The sequence below is a fragment of the Equus caballus genome, chromosome 11 (assembly GCF_041296265.1).
Source record: "Equus caballus isolate H_3958 breed thoroughbred chromosome 11, TB-T2T, whole genome shotgun sequence".
Taxonomy (NCBI): Eukaryota; Metazoa; Chordata; class Mammalia; order Perissodactyla; family Equidae; genus Equus; species Equus caballus.
This window is the reverse complement of record NC_091694.1, coordinates 33,007,159-33,023,966: the sequence shown is the minus strand read 5'-3', so window position 1 is coordinate 33,023,966 and position 16,808 is coordinate 33,007,159. Positions and strand designations below refer to the sequence as shown.

The window sequence follows — 16,808 nt, the reverse complement described above, 5'->3', positions numbered from 1 at the left end:
TGGCACAACAGACTGTAATAGAAAGATGTGGATCCTCAATTGTAGTCTCCTGTGTCCCTTTGAAGGTGGTTTTATATATATGTATGTAAATACAAACATATATGTTAATTTTTTGGTAACACCTTTATTGAGGTATAATTCATATACCATACAATTCACCCATTTATTGCCTGGAGCCGAATCTTATGAGTTACAAAGCTGAGGTGTTACTATTAAAAGCAAAAAGCTATCCTGAGTGCTTCCTGTAGAGAAATTCTAAAATGTTGGGAGCAAAAAACAACCTGAAAAGCTGGAAGAGAATAGCAGTCTTTGGGAAGGATAGCTTATGGTACATTTGAAGAGAAAACCAGCCTCTCCTCTTTTTTTTTTTTTAAAGATTGGCACCTGAGCTAACAACTGTTGCCAATCTTTCTTTTTTTTTCTGCTTTATCTCCCCAAATCCCCCCTGGTACATAGTTGTATATCTTAGTTGCAGGTCCTTCTAGTTGTGGCTAGCCTCTCCTCTTTGTAATCAGTCCTCTATCTTACCGCCCACGTCGGTTCCCTGCTTGGGCCAGCTCTTTGGAGACCTGTGGGCAGTGTCGTCATCAGTAGTAAAACTTGAAAACAAAAGCGTCCTACTTTTGTAGCACCTGAAGACTCTCTCGTAGCCCTCAACATCTATGTCGTTTTCCGGAATGCTGTCACTGTGCTCTGTTTTATTGAGTTAGATTCCTCTAGCTGAAGTGGAGAAAAATCAGTTAGCCCTTTGAGGGCGGAGAACCTCCAGAGCATGAGTAGAAGAGTGGATGAGGACCAGGAAAAGCGAGGGTCAGGAAAGTGACTCTCGTCCCCTAGCTGGTGAAAGGTGAGGCTCAACTAGTTGTCATCCCCAGCTAGTGGTGACCCAGGACATCTTCAGATGCAGGGGGCAGTGTGATTTGTGTGGCAGAGAACTGTGTTCATGCTTTCCCTGATACTTGGTTTCCCAAAGGCTGTATTTATTTTCTTTCTTTCTCTTGTGGTAACAGCTTCAATGAGTTATAATTCATGTATCATACAATCCACCCACTTAAAGGGTACAATTCACTGGTTTTTAGTACAGTCACTGAGTTTTGCAGTCATCACCACAATTTTAGAACATTTTCATCATCCCCAAAAGAAACCCGTGTCCTTTAGCAGTCACCCCCCCAAACTGCTCCTCCATCTCCTCCAACCCGGCAACCACTAATCAGCTTTTTGTCTCTATGAATTTGCCTGTTTCATATAAATAAAATCATATAATACATGGTCTTTTGCAACTGCTATCTTTCATTTAGCATAACATTTTTAAGGTTCATCCATGTTGTAACATGTATCAGTACTTTATTCTCTTTTATGGCCAAATAGTATTTCATTATGTAGATATACCCTTTGTTTATTCATTCATCTGTTGATAGACCTTTGGGTTGTTTCCACCTTTTGGCTATTATGAATAATGCTGCTATGGTCATTCATGTGCAAGTTTTTGTGTGGATGTATGTTTTCATAGCTCTTGGGTATATACCTACGAGTGGAATTGCTGGGTCATGTGCTAATTCTGTGTTTAAGTTTTTGAGAAACTGCCAGACTGTTTTCCAAAGTGGTGGCACCGTTTTACATTCCCACCAGTAGTGTATGAAGGTTTCAGTTTTTCCACGTCCTCATCAACTCTTGTTATTATCTGTCATTTTAATTCTAGCCATCCTCCTGGGTGTGAAGTAGTATTTCCTGGTGCTTTTGATTTGCATTTCCTTGATGACTAATGATGTTAAGCACCTTTTCATGTGCTTATTAGCTATTTGCATCCCTCCTTTGAAGAAAAATCTATTCAAATCTTTTGCCCATTTTTATTTTATTTAATTTATTTTTATTTTTTATGAGGAAGATTGTTGCTGAGCTAACATCTGTGCCCATCTTCCTCTACTTTATGTGGGATGCCACCACAGCATGGTATGATGAATGGTGCCAGGTCCATGCCGGGATCCGAACCTGCAAACCCTGGGCTGCTGAAGTGGAGCACGCACACTTAACCCCTATGCCACTGGGCTGGCCCTTGCCCATTTTTAAATATCATAGTAGGCTGTTTGTGTTTTTATTGAGTTGTAATCATGCTTTATATATTCTGGAAACAACTTCCTTATTAGATACATGATTTACAAGTATTTTCCCCCATTCTGTGTGTTGTCTTTTCATTTTCTTGATGGTGTCTTTGACTTGTGCTTTTGATGTCATATGTAACCATTCTGTAACCTAAAGTCATGAAGATTTATGGCTGTGTTTTCTTGTAAGTGTTTTATAGTTGGCTTATGTTTAGATCTTTGATCTATTTTAAGTTAATTTTTGTGTGAAGTGTGAGGTAGGTTGTCCCAGCATTACTGTTGAAAAGACTGTTCTTTCCTCCATTGAATTATTTTGGCACCCTTGCCAAAAATCAGTTGATGGTCAGTATGAGGGTTTGTATTTGGATTCTCCAATTCTGTCCCACTGATCTACATGTCTGTCTTTTTTTTTTTTTTTTTTGAGGAAGATTAGCCCTGAGCTAATAACATCTGCTGCCAGTCCTCCTCTTTTTGCTGAGGAAGCCTGGTGCTGAGCTAACATCTGTGCCTATCTTCCTCTACTTTGTACGTGGGACACCTGCCACAGCATGGCTTGACAAGTGGTGTGTAGTTCTGCACCCGGGATCTGAGCCAGCAAAGCCCAGGCCACTAAAGCAGAATGTGCAAACTTAACCCCTGTGCCACTGGACCGGTCCCTACGTGTTAGTCTTTAAGCCCGTACCTTACTGTCTTTATTACTGTTGCTTTGTAGTAAGTTTTGAAATCAAGAAGCATGAGTCCTCCAACTTTGTGTTTTTTCCAGATTTTTTCTATTTTGTTGCTATTTCCTTTAAAAATGGGTTGTAGCCTAGGCACGAAGGAATTGTTGCTGGGCAGGTAAAATGGATATTGAAACAGCATTGTGAGAAGCTGCAAGAGTCTTTGGTTGCTTAAGAACCTCAGACTCTTCAGTTTCCTTAATAGGTGTGAAAAACTCCAAAGCATTTTATTTACAGCTGCTGTATCCTATATTTCCCAGACAAAGGTTAAAGCGTGTTCTAAGCTAGACATAGGGAGGAAAAAGAGGAAAAAGGAAGTGATGTCACATGGGCAGAGGCGTGGATATGCAAATAACAGAGGCAATGTATGCTTGGATCCTCAGAGATGCTAGTATTCTGGAGATGTCAGAAAAAAAATTAGAGACGATATGGAGGTTTCTTTTTCTTAGAATATCTAATGATACTGAAGTGCGTCTTGTGGGTACTGACTCTTCTAGTGACCGTATATAAAAAGTCTTGTGCGTACAAGGGTCTGGATGCCGACGCGCTGAGCAACTCATACTTACCTGGCAGGGGAGATACCATGATCACGAAGGTGGTTTTCCCAGGGCGAGGCTTATCCATTGCACTCCGGATGTGCTGACCCCTGCGATTTCCCCAAATGTGGGAAACTCGACTGCATAATTTGTGGTAGTGGGGGACTGCGTTCGCGCTTTCCCCTGGTTTAGCATGTGTAAATGAAAGATACTTTCTGTTGCTTTTTGTCTTACAGTCTACTGCTCTTGTTCTGTAGCAGTATCTGGTAACTTTAAGGAAGTAGGTGAAATGCTTATGCTGTTCTGCAAGTCAGAAGCTTTGAAGTTCAGGGCTGCTTTTTTTTTTTTTTTCTAGGGAGCCATCTTTTTAACTTTTCTAGGCTTAAAGAGGCTGCTACTCAGTATGCATTTTCTTGCTTGAGGTTTTGTTACTCCACTTTCAAAGTCTGGTGAGTTAGCATTTTGTTTCTGTTGACGTCTCTTCTGTCCTTAGACCTCTTCTTTTGGTCTTCCTGCTTCCTTAATTATAAAGGACTGTGATTATACTAGGCCTATCTGGATAATTTGAGATGCTCACCCTATTTCAAATCCTTAGTCACATCTGCAAAATCTCTTTTGCCACAAAGCAAGGTAACATAGTCACAGGTTCAAGAATTAGGACATGGACATTTTTGGTGAGCTATTATTCAGCCTACTACATCCATAAAAACCGCAGATAGATTTGTCAGGAACTATAGAATGACGTCACTTTTTCAGGTGTTTGGAGTATGTAAGTAAGTGCAGTGTCTGCTGATCTTGTTCACATTGTACATACAGTATGATTATTGCAAATGTTCCAGTATCCAAAACGCTATTATCTGGCATTTACAGTTTGGAGAAGTCTTTATTTCGTTAAGTGACGATCTAGAGCTTGCATGAAGAGTGACAGTATGCGTTGAGTGTTTGGAATATAAGGGAATGTGAGAAACTGGACTGCATAGTTTGTGGTAGTGGGGGAGTGCGTTTGCGCTTCCTGTTGTTTCATCCTATTTTAAACCATAGTACGTATATCTTGACATACGTTACTGCTTGTGTGGTCGTTCACCAAGTACCAAGTTGTGTAGCAGAATGCAGTGTACTTCTCTATCGATGCTAGAGGGCTGTTTTTGTACATAATTGTTACCAAAGTTTGAACCAAAGAAGAGGTATCTGGGGAAGATTGAGCAAAGGGATGCACCCAGGGCAGAGGATAAAAGGGGGTAAAGAATTTAAGAGACTGTCTTCAGTTTGCTGAGTGTGAAAGATTATTTCCCAAAAGGCTGGGAGTTTATAATTTACTTTCCTGAACTGAGTAGTTAAGATTTCAGAGGGATTTTTCACTCCTTTTCAGGTGTGTCTCATGAACTGTATTGTTAGATTTCCCTGAAAATGGGAAACTAGACTGCAGTATAATCTGTGCTAGGGACAGTCTTCTTTTGTGTTCTCTCCTAGACCTTGCTTTTTGTTTTTGTTTTTTTCCCAATATAATTTTATTTTTATTAAAGTAACATTATGCACGTGTGGTTTTAAAAACATCATACAGGGGCTGGCCCTGGGGCACAGCAGTTAAGTTCATGCGCTCCGCTTTGGCGGCCCGGAGTTTTGCCAGTTCAGATCCAGGGTGCGGACATGACACTGCTCATCAGGCCATGCTGGGGCGGCATCCCACATGCCACAACTAAAAGGATCCACAACTAAAAGTACACAACTATGCACTGGGGGACTTTGGGGAGAAAAAGGAAAAATAAAATCTTTAAAAAAAAAAGCAAAAAACAAAAAAATATCATATAGAAGCGCTCAACCCGAAAAATACTCCCCTGATCCACCTTTTCTCACCCTGCTGCATTCCCTCTCCCCAGGAGTACTACTTTTAAAACTCTATTAGTTGTTTCTTCGTAGTTACCTCAATAAATATTATGTTTGTGCTGGTATTTATACTAAGGATTTAGCTGATATTCTCCACCATGGTGTCTTCCCTCTTCTATCCTTTTTATTTTTGAGGAAGATTAACCCTGAGCTAACATCTGCTGCCAATCCTCCTCTTTTTGCTGAGGAAGACTGGCCCTGAGCTAACATCCATGCCCATCTTCCTCTACTTTATATGTGGGACGCCTACCACAGCATGGCTTGTCAAGCGGTGCCATGTCCGCACCAGAGATCCGAACGACGAACCCTGGGCCGCCGAAGCGAAACATGCAGACTTAACCACTGCGCCACCGGACCAGCCCCTTCTATCCTTTTATTATATTTATGCAACAATTTCTAATTATTCAGTCTGTTCCCTTGGTAACTTTAAGTCATGCACCTTTATTATTTGTTGACTCCTTGTTTGGAAAAATGGAGATAGTAGCAAGGCTTTGGGGTTTTAAAAGAAAATGTTATGATTTTACTCCTTCCACTTATAAAAAGAATTAATTTATTGATGTTATAGATTATGTAGAGCAGGGAGAAATGTGAGTGGCAGGAAAATGTGAAGTATTTACCACTTGTAAATGGTATTGATTTTTTTCGTTTGTTTTGGTTTTGGTTTTTTTGAGGAAGATTAGCCCTGCACTAACTGCTGCCAATGCTCCTCTTTTTGCTGAGGAAGACTGGCCCTGAGCTAACATCCGTGCCCATCTTCCTCTACTTTATATGTGGGACGCCTACCATAGCATGGCTTTTGCCAAGCAGCGCCATGTCCGCACCCGGGATCTGAACAGGCGAATCATGGGCCACTGAGAAGCAGAACGTGCAAACTTAACGGCTGCACCACCGGGCTGGCCCTGGTTGTTTTCTTCTTCTTAATTAGTGCTCTTGCTCCATGTATCCAAAATGCACTTCATCATCTTTCCTCCCATGGCTGGGTAATTTGTGGGCCTGATGTAAAATGGAAATGAGAGCTCCCTATTAAAAATTATCAAGAATTTCACAATGTTGATAGCAGAGTATTAAACCAGATGTGGAGCCCTTCTAAGTGTAGTGCCCTGACCTTGACCCATCTTTTTGGCCACATTTACGGGCTTCCACAGGGCTCTTTCTCCCCCTTTCTCTTGGTTAATCTCCTAACTGATAGCTCTTTGTTTCCTTTCTCTCTCAAACTGTCCTTAGTACCGTGGGCAGATTAATTTTTCTATAACCTCTAATTTTCCTGCTCAGAATCCTTCAAAAGACTCCGTTGTGTAACAACCAAAGCCTAAGCTGGGAAATCTAGCATTCAGAGTTCCTTACTATCACACCTTAACGTTCCTTTCAAGCCTGTTCTCCACGAACAGGTACCTCTCACCTCCCAGCTCTAGGAACAACATGTGCTGTATTTAGGTAGGACAGATTCCTCATGGCCTGCCTTGCCCATCTTTGCATAACCAGATCCTACCCCCCTTTTATTTCATTCCTGAACATTTATTTTAATAACACATAAATAGGTTTCTTGATAAATAGCACACGTAAATAACCCTCCCTTAACCTCCTACCCCATCTGTTTATCTGGTATTTCTTTGCAGATCTTTTACTCTCCCTTCGTAAATACTGTCATATTACATCTCCCCACTCAGAACTTGTCTCAAATGTCATCCCTTCCAGGGAGCCTGCCCCAATTCCCTCTGAAAAAGTAATCTCTTATTTCTGTAGAGCAGCCAGGATTGGGAAGGAGCCATCCTTGGCTGAAGCCCCCTGCTTCAAGGAACCATTACAGGCTAGTGGCTGGGAATTCTGACTTGAGATGAGAGGTAAGGAGGAAAGTCAGGGAAAATTTCACAGTTTTTTCACTTTAATTTGCCTTATCTTCCTCCTAGCCTCTGGGTTCTTTGGAGTCAGGATTGAGTCTTATACATCCTACCACCCATATAGCCCCAACAGTGGGAATGTGGCAAATGTTTGTTGAATGATTGAAAGCAAGAAAGAGAGAGAGAGATAGGCAGGTCAGTCTAAGTGTTTGAGGATGCATTCATCAAGTGGAATTGGGCTGGAATCCACAAATACAGTGTGACACTGAAATTTACTTAACCTTTCCGTGCCTCAGTTTCCACATCTGTAAAGATGGAGATAACAATAGTACCTACCTCATAGGGGAGTTATGAAAATTAAATTGGTTATCATTTGTAAAAGGCTTAGAACAGTGCCTGCCATATAGTACGTATTACATGTGTTACTACTATTATTATCATTGTTATTGTTTTTGTTATTATTACAGTTACCTGTGATTCACACTCAGAAGCTATGCATCTGATTTCAACACTTATGAAAGAAAAGTCTATAGTTTCTAGCAGGCCGCAAAACAGAATCTGAGTTATCACATGCTAATAGGCTCCTCACAGGCCGCGTTTTCTTTTCCAAAGCCAGAGGAAAGGCAGTTTCCGGGCATAGCGCAAGACATCATCGTGGAGGTGTGTGATATGTAGATGAAGAATTCTGGTGCAGGGGCCGGCCAGAGGCCGAGTGGTTAAGTTTACGCGCTCCACTTCAGGTGGCCCAGGGTTTCCCCGGTTTGGATCCTGGGTGCAGACATGGCACCGCTCATCAGGCCATGCTGAGGCAACGTCCCACATGCCACAACTAGAAGGACCCACAACTAAAATATACAGCTATGTACCAGGGGGCTTTGGGGAGAAAAGGGAAAAATAGAATCTTTAAGAAAAGAATTCTGGGGGCCGGCCCAGTGGCGCAGCGGTTAAGTTCACACGTTCCACTTCTCAGCAACCCCGGGTTTGCTGTTTCCGGATCCCGGGTGCGGACATGGCACCGCTTGGCACGCCATACTGCGGTAGGCATCCCACATATAAAGTAGAGGAAGATGGGCACGGATGTTAGCTCAGGGCCAGGCTTCCTCAGCAGAAAGAGGAGGACTGGCAGTAGTTAGCTGAGGGCTAATCTTCCTCAAAAAGGAAAAAAAAAGTTTAAAAAGAATTCTGGTGCAAACTGGGACAGGTCGCTTCTCCCACCCTTGTGTCTTTCAACATGTGGTTTGGGGAACTTTCAGACTACCAGTCCTCTCAAGAGTTCAGGATGTTTGATTTAATTTTATGCCACGTTATGGAACTTTTAGGTGAAAGTTTACATTAGAAGCCTACCTAAATGGTGGTATGTACCCTGGGCTATGAAGGCCACGGGCCTTAAAATCTCATACTTGTCACAGGGGAGATATTGTGATCATGAAGATGATTTTTCTCAGGGCAAAGCTTATTTATTGTATTCTGGATATCCTGATCCCTGTGATTTCCCTAAATGTGGGAAGCTGGACTGCATGATTTGGTAGTGGGAGACTGCCTTCTGCTCTGCCCTGACTTTTGTGTTTCGACTAAAAGTTTGGGAAGGTCTTAAGGTTTGTTGAAGGGTAGGCGGTGACCTGGTTTCCCAGGCTGATGTTAAGTTCCGGCCACAGGGATGCTCTGAACTCTCAACTGTATTTTTACTCTGTTTTTCTCAAGCCTGGACCACCTAATTTGTAGCGATAGAATAAATGCTATCCTTATCGCTGTTTCTCCTGATTTTATCTCTGGTGAAAAGAAGGATTAAGGTTTATTTCTGGCTGGTTTGTTGTTCTCTAGGTCATTTGGAAATCTGGACTCTTGAGGGCGTTGAAATAACTAGGATTGGGGCCGGCCCGGTGGCACAGCGGTTAAGTGCGCATGTTCTGCTTCAGCGGGGTTTGCCGGTTCGGATCCCGGGTGTGGACATGGCACTGCTTGGCACACCATGCTGTGGTAGGCGTCCCATGTATAAAGTAGAGGAAGATGGGCATGGATGTTAGTTCAGGGCCAGCCTTCCTCAGCAAAAAGAGGAGGATTGGCAGCAGTTAGCTCAGGGCTAATCTTCCTCAAAAAAAGAAAAGAAATAACCAGGATATATTACCCTCTTAAACAGCTATTTTTCTCTTCACTGCAGCCAATTTGGGACGTTTGAACCTGTTTTAGGAGGCTACAGTCTTCTGTTAATCCTTTCTACTTCAGACAGTTAAGTTGAACAAATTTGGCTCTCCTTTATTATTGGATGCTACACCTGGATTGTGTCAGGGTGTTTCTAAAGGCCTCTTAGCAGTGTCTTGGAGAACTTAGTGGTGGCAAGTGGACTGTATCTGCAGGCGACTATTCCTCCTTTTTGTGCTGCTGATTGTGTTTCAGTTTCATGGTATGGTATGTTCTGGTCCTTCCTAATTCCCAAATCTACTATTCTGAGGATTTTCAGTGACTTCCACACTCGTGCTCACCTGTCTTGGAGAAGCAGTTCCTGCTGCTGCTTCCTAAAAATAATCTTTGTCTATCTATACTTCCAGTCTCTCCTGACCCTCAGCAATCTGACCAGGTTTACAGTGTCTCAAGGGGCCTGGCATATACTTGGCTTATAAATTTAAATACTCACCTGATGATTAACAATAGTCACCTGAGGGCCTGGCTTGGTGGCGCAGCAGTTAAGTTTGCACACTCCACTTCAGCAGCCTGGGGGTTCACCAGTTCGGATCCCGGGTGTGGACCTACACACTGCTTATCAAACCATGCTGTGGCAGGCACCCCACGTATAAAGTAGAAGAAGATGGGCATGGATGTTAGCTCAGGGCCAGTCTTCCTCAGCGAAAAAAAAGAGGAGGATTGGCGGCAGATGTTAGCTCAGGGCTAATCTTCCTCAAAAAAAATAGTCACCTGAGTACTATTTCTGGGACTTTGTTTAAAACTCAATGATGAGAGAGACAAAGTGCAGATATTTTGCAACATGCTTTTTAAGTTTATATCAAAGTAACACGTACACTTCATTTAAAAAGTTACATAATTTTTTTAGGCTACAAGCCGAGTTCTTTGCCCACCTCTTCCCATTTCCAGGTCCTCTTCAGATGGAGACACTTTCCACTCTAAAACAACGAAAATTTGATTTGTCTGACATTTACAAACCTCCGTGTTTATAAATGAATATGTATTATATTATCCTTTGATTCGTTCATTTTTGACGTTGTCTATTTTCGATAAATGGTAAATGAGGATTTAGCTCTCTTGCACCACCGTCTCTTCTCTCTTTTTCTAATATAGTTTAAAAACCATTTGGTTAAATCAAATTCAACGTTTATTTGAACATTCAGTGTTTATATTCAGACATTATTCACAGCAGAGCATGGTCACTGAATGTCATTAACTTTCCTTTAGTTTTGTTTTTCCTTTGGTTAGTTTTATTTTCCCTCTGTTTAGTTTTACCTTTTTTCACTTGGTTATTTTTCTTTCATGCATTCCTAATTCTTCCCACATCTTCCAATAGCCTCCTGTTTTCTACAAGGTTAGTCTTGTCAGGTGATCTTATTAGTTTAAATGGTTTTTGTTTTCCTGAAGATACTCTTTCTGGAGACATATCTACTTCTGTTTTTCTTCTGTCTACACCCATTGCTTTTTCAGCTTACTGTGTGAGTGTGATAGTTTAAATGAGTATCAGATTCTAAGGTTGGAGTTAAGTTTTCCTTCACAACTTCAAAGGCATTGCTTTGTTGACTTCCAGCCTCCAGAGGCTATTGAGAAGTCTTTCTGATTCCTGATCCTTTTTATGTGACATGTGACAGATGTTTCATTCTCAGAAAAGTTGAAGAATCATCTCTTTATTTTCATTGTTCTGTAGGTTCCTAACGATGTGCCTTAGTGCTTCTTATACCCCTTCATTGTATGGGGTGCTTGGGGAGGGCCCTTTCAACCAGAAAACCTTCCATGGTGGGAAATTCTCTTGTATTATTTCATTGATGATTCCTTCTTCTTAGTTTTTAGTTTTTCTATAACTCTCCATATTTGGATATTAGAACTCCTACAATAGTTCTCTAATGAAAAAAAAAAATTCTGTTTTCCATCTGTCTTTTTTGCTCAACCCATGTATTCAGTTTTTTCTCTCTACAATTATATCACTAAGACCTCTTTTTTTGTTCTTGGTTTCTGTTTTGTATAGCTTCTTGTAGTACTTGTTTTTCAGATGCAAGGTCTTCTCTTATCTCTCTGAGGATTTTAATGATAGTTTTTGTTTTCTTTTTTTAGTTTTCTTCCCTTCGCATAGTCATTTTCCTCCAAATTGTCTTTTTTTTTTTTCCTTTTTCTCCCCAAAGCCCCCGGTACATAACTGTATATTCTTTGTTGTGGGTCCTTCTAGTTGTGGCATGTGGGACGCTGCCTCAGCGTGGTCTGATGAGCAGTGTCCTGTCCGCGCCCAAGATTTGAACCAACGAAACACTGGGCCGCCTGCAGCGGAGCGCGCGAACTTAACTGCTCGGCCACGGGGCCAGCCCCCCTCCAAATTGTCTTTTGGTTAGTTGATTTAGCTACTGTCTTTCATGTTAGAGGCTTTGTCAGGTGTCTGGTCATCCTTGGTGGTTCAGTAGTCCTTGATTGTCTTCCTTGTATTAACAAGCAGGGAGATGATTGGAAGCCCTGAGGGCCGAGGTGAAGTGACCCCCTTTCTGCTTGCCTGCGGATTCATATGCCTCAGTCTTTGTAGAGGAAGCCCATGTCAACATCTTTGGGACTTTCTTCAGGGTCTTCACATTCCTCAGAGGAAACTTCCAGTATCCTGGAAGGTTAGGGCTTGTTTGCCAGTGTTCTGGAAACCAAATGGAGGCTAGAGGGAGGAGGTCTCAGTGCTGAGTTCAGCCTTTGGAATGCGTATGTATGTCCTCTTTTCAGTAAATGTTTATGCTTTCGTCTGCACTTAGGGTCTTCTCCAGAGCGTCTCAGTTGTACCCTCCTCCAGTCTTTCTCACCACTCTAGATAGTGCCAGGGTGAGTAGTTCCCCAGCAGTGCGGGGAGACAGGGGTTTGGACATCTCTTCTGAAATAGCTTTCCATCAACCTGGTTTCTTAGTATTCCCCTCATTTCACCTGGTTCTAGAGGTTCTGGTACTGTTAAATCTGGGGTTTTTTGAGGATTTTGCAGTGTCTGTTGGGTTACTTTTTAGTTTTCCCCAGAACTAGTTTAAAATTTTAGTATCCCAGGTCTAGTTGAGTCATTTATCATTTATAACTGTCAAAATTATGTTGTTGCTGTCCCCTCTGTCCTCTCCATTCTTGGGAATTGTTGCCTTTTTAGAAATTGCTTTACTACAGTTTTTGTGAGGTTTTGGGAGAGAGTGAAATTTATAGGTTTTCAATACACCATCTCTACACAGAACCGAGAATTATTTACAGTAGTGAAAAATTGAATCAACCTAAATGTCCAGCAATAGGGGGATGATTATATGAATTATGGGCCATCCTTAAAATGGACTATCATGCAGAAATTTAAAATTATGCTTCCGGGGCTGGCCCTGTGCCTGAGTGGTTAAGTTCGCATGCTCTGCTGCAGGTGACCCAGGGTTTCATCGGTTCGAATCCTGGGCGAGGACATGGCACCGCTCGTGGAGCCACGCTGAGGCGGCGTCCCACATGCCACAACTAGAAGGACCCACAACTAAGAATATACAACTATGTACCTGGGGGCTTTGGGGAGAAAAAGGAAAAAAATAAAATCTTAAAAAAAATAAAATAACATAAAATTATGTTTCCTATGTTTTTAATGAGAGAGAATAAAGTTAATTGATAAAATAATATATGCAGTAAGTATATGTTGTATTATCTCAACTATTTTATTATTTATTTTTTTATTGCCATAACATTGGATTATAACATTATATAGCTTTAGATGTACATCGTAATATATTTCGAATTCTGTGTTGATTACATCACGTTCACCACCCGAAAACTATAGTCCGTCACCTCACATGTAAGCTTAATCACCCCTTCTCCCCCTACCCCTTCCGCTATGGTCACCACCAATCCAGTCTCCATTGCTGTGTGTTTGTTTGTCGTTGTTATTATCTTCTACTTCTGAGTGAAATCATACGGTATTTGACTTTCTCCCTCTGACTTATATCTCAACTATTTTAAAAGAAATAAGGAAAACCCTACTCTAGAGGACCACAGCCTAGTGGGTGAGGTAACTCTGAATGCCAGACAGAGAGACGGCGAGACAGCAATATCGGCACTGTCTAGGCTGCTCTCAAGGTCACCCACGGGTGTTACTGTGTCCTAAAACTGACTCACAGAAACCAGACCAACTTCTGATACAACTCCCTAGTGATTTTACCAGGGTATTACTGCTATCTTAGTAGTTCCGATAGTTACTTTTCACCTTGGAGTCAATCTTCTTGGCTCCACAGACTAGCAGTGATAAAGAAATGACTCCAGGGGGCTGACCGGGTGACCCAGTGGTTAAGTTCGCGCACTCCACTTTGGGGTCCAGGGTTTCGTCAGTTCGGATCCTGGGCATGGACATGGCACCCCTCATCAAGCCATGTGGAGGTGGCATCCCACATGCCACAACTAGAAGGACCCACAACTAAAAATACACAACTATGTACCAGGAGGCTTTGGGGAGAAAAAACTTTTAAAAATTAAAAGAAAAAAAAAAAGAAGTGACTCCAGGCTCCAGAGATTGAGGCAGGTGTTGGCCCATGTCTAATATAAAAAGCTTCACAAAAAGAATAGAGAGGCTAGGGTATGTGGAGACTTTTTCTCTGAGTCATGGTGGAATGAGCTTGTGTTATTGGGAATACATGTTTAACTTTGCTACAGTATGGAAACCTCGTTCTGTATGCTTTTTTTATTCCCCCTTTTTCAAACAACTATATCAGAACCCAAGACTAATCCATTCAAAATGTCATTTCAGAAGGCAATGCATGAATATTAGTCCTACAGCCATTGGTCAGATCAGGTTAAGAAAATCTTTTTGGAAGTGCCTCCTAGGTTTGATACCCAGTTCATTCACCTCAGCCAGCATGCTTGAGGTACTTACTGTGTACAAAGCTTCATGGTGGATGAGGGGAATGCAGATACTAGTGGACATAGTCCTTGTCACAATCAGGAGTCTATTTGGGGAGGGGGGTGGGGGACACATTATATGGCACAACAGACTGTAATAGAAAGATGTGGATCCTCAATTGTAGTCTCCTGTGTCCCTTTGAAGGTGGTTTTATATATATGTATGTAAATACAAACATATATGTTAATTTTTTGGTAACACCTTTATTGAGGTATAATTCATATACCATACAATTCACCCATTTATTGCCTGGAGCCGAATCTTATGAGTTACAAAGCTGAGGTGTTACTATTAAAAGCAAAAAGCTATCCTGAGTGCTTCCTGTAGAGAAATTCTAAAATGTTGGGAGCAAAAAACAACCTGAAAAGCTGGAAGAGAATAGCAGTCTTTGGGAAGGATAGCTTATGGTACATTTGAAGAGAAAACCAGCCTCTCCTCTTTTTTTTTTTTTAAAGATTGGCACCTGAGCTAACAACTGTTGCCAATCTTTCTTTTTTTTTCTGCTTTATCTCCCCAAATCCCCCCTGGTACATAGTTGTATATCTTAGTTGCAGGTCCTTCTAGTTGTGGCTAGCCTCTCCTCTTTGTAATCAGTCCTCTATCTTACCGCCCACGTCGGTTCCCTGCTTGGGCCAGCTCTTTGGAGACCTGTGGGCAGTGTCGTCATCAGTAGTAAAACTTGAAAACAAAAGCGTCCTACTTTTGTAGCACCTGAAGACTCTCTCGTAGCCCTCAACATCTATGTCGTTTTCCGGAATGCTGTCACTGTGCTCTGTTTTATTGAGTTAGATTCCTCTAGCTGAAGTGGAGAAAAATCAGTTAGCCCTTTGAGGGCGGAGAACCTCCAGAGCATGAGTAGAAGAGTGGATGAGGACCAGGAAAAGCGAGGGTCAGGAAAGTGACTCTCGTCCCCTAGCTGGTGAAAGGTGAGGCTCAACTAGTTGTCATCCCCAGCTAGTGGTGACCCAGGACATCTTCAGATGCAGGGGGCAGTGTGATTTGTGTGGCAGAGAACTGTGTTCATGCTTTCCCTGATACTTGGTTTCCCAAAGGCTGTATTTATTTTCTTTCTTTCTCTTGTGGTAACAGCTTCAATGAGTTATAATTCATGTATCATACAATCCACCCACTTAAAGGGTACAATTCACTGGTTTTTAGTACAGTCACTGAGTTTTGCAGTCATCACCACAATTTTAGAACATTTTCATCATCCCCAAAAGAAACCCGTGTCCTTTAGCAGTCACCCCCCCAAACTGCTCCTCCATCTCCTCCAACCCGGCAACCACTAATCAGCTTTTTGTCTCTATGAATTTGCCTGTTTCATATAAATAAAATCATATAATACATGGTCTTTTGCAACTGCTATCTTTCATTTAGCATAACATTTTTAAGGTTCATCCATGTTGTAACATGTATCAGTACTTTATTCTCTTTTATGGCCAAATAGTATTTCATTATGTAGATATACCCTTTGTTTATTCATTCATCTGTTGATAGACCTTTGGGTTGTTTCCACCTTTTGGCTATTATGAATAATGCTGCTATGGTCATTCATGTGCAAGTTTTTGTGTGGATGTATGTTTTCATAGCTCTTGGGTATATACCTACGAGTGGAATTGCTGGGTCATGTGCTAATTCTGTGTTTAAGTTTTTGAGAAACTGCCAGACTGTTTTCCAAAGTGGTGGCACCGTTTTACATTCCCACCAGTAGTGTATGAAGGTTTCAGTTTTTCCACGTCCTCATCAACTCTTGTTATTATCTGTCATTTTAATTCTAGCCATCCTCCTGGGTGTGAAGTAGTATTTCCTGGTGCTTTTGATTTGCATTTCCTTGATGACTAATGATGTTAAGCACCTTTTCATGTGCTTATTAGCTATTTGCATCCCTCCTTTGAAGAAAAATCTATTCAAATCTTTTGCCCATTTTTATTTTATTTAATTTATTTTTATTTTTTATGAGGAAGATTGTTGCTGAGCTAACATCTGTGCCCATCTTCCTCTACTTTATGTGGGATGCCACCACAGCATGGTATGATGAATGGTGCCAGGTCCATGCCGGGATCCGAACCTGCAAACCCTGGGCTGCTGAAGTGGAGCACGCACACTTAACCCCTATGCCACTGGGCTGGCCCTTGCCCATTTTTAAATATCATAGTAGGCTGTTTGTGTTTTTATTGAGTTGTAATCATGCTTTATATATTCTGGAAACAACTTCCTTATTAGATACATGATTTACAAGTATTTTCCCCCATTCTGTGTGTTGTCTTTTCATTTTCTTGATGGTGTCTTTGACTTGTGCTTTTGATGTCATATGTAACCATTCTGTAACCTAAAGTCATGAAGATTTATGGCTGTGTTTTCTTGTAAGTGTTTTATAGTTGGCTTATGTTTAGATCTTTGATCTATTTTAAGTTAATTTTTGTGTGAAGTGTGAGGTAGGTTGTCCCAGCATTACTGTTGAAAAGACTGTTCTTTCCTCCATTGAATTATTTTGGCACCCTTGCCAAAAATCAGTTGATGGTCAGTATGAGGGTTTGTATTTGGATTCTCCAATTCTGTCCCACTGATCTACATGTCTGTCTTTTTTTTTTTTTTTTTTGAGGAAGATTAGCCCTGAGCTAATAACATCTGCTGCCAGTCCTCCTCTT

General features: G+C 41.5%; 1 protein-coding gene and 2 non-coding genes across 11 annotated transcripts in view; all 3 read left to right on the top strand.

Annotated features, from left to right (window-relative positions):
• The window catches only part of TEX14 (testis expressed 14, intercellular bridge forming factor), a 159,712-nt gene that overhangs the window by 19,247 nt on the left and 123,657 nt on the right, over positions 1–16,808 (top strand). The window lies entirely within an intron of this gene.
• Positions 3,377–3,540, top strand: LOC111775842 (U1 spliceosomal RNA). The gene has a single exon (XR_002811821.1). It is a non-coding gene; the product is annotated as a U1 spliceosomal RNA (small nuclear RNA).
• LOC138916365 (U1 spliceosomal RNA) lies at positions 8,473–8,632 on the top strand. The gene has a single exon (XR_011423570.1). It is a non-coding gene; the product is annotated as a U1 spliceosomal RNA (small nuclear RNA).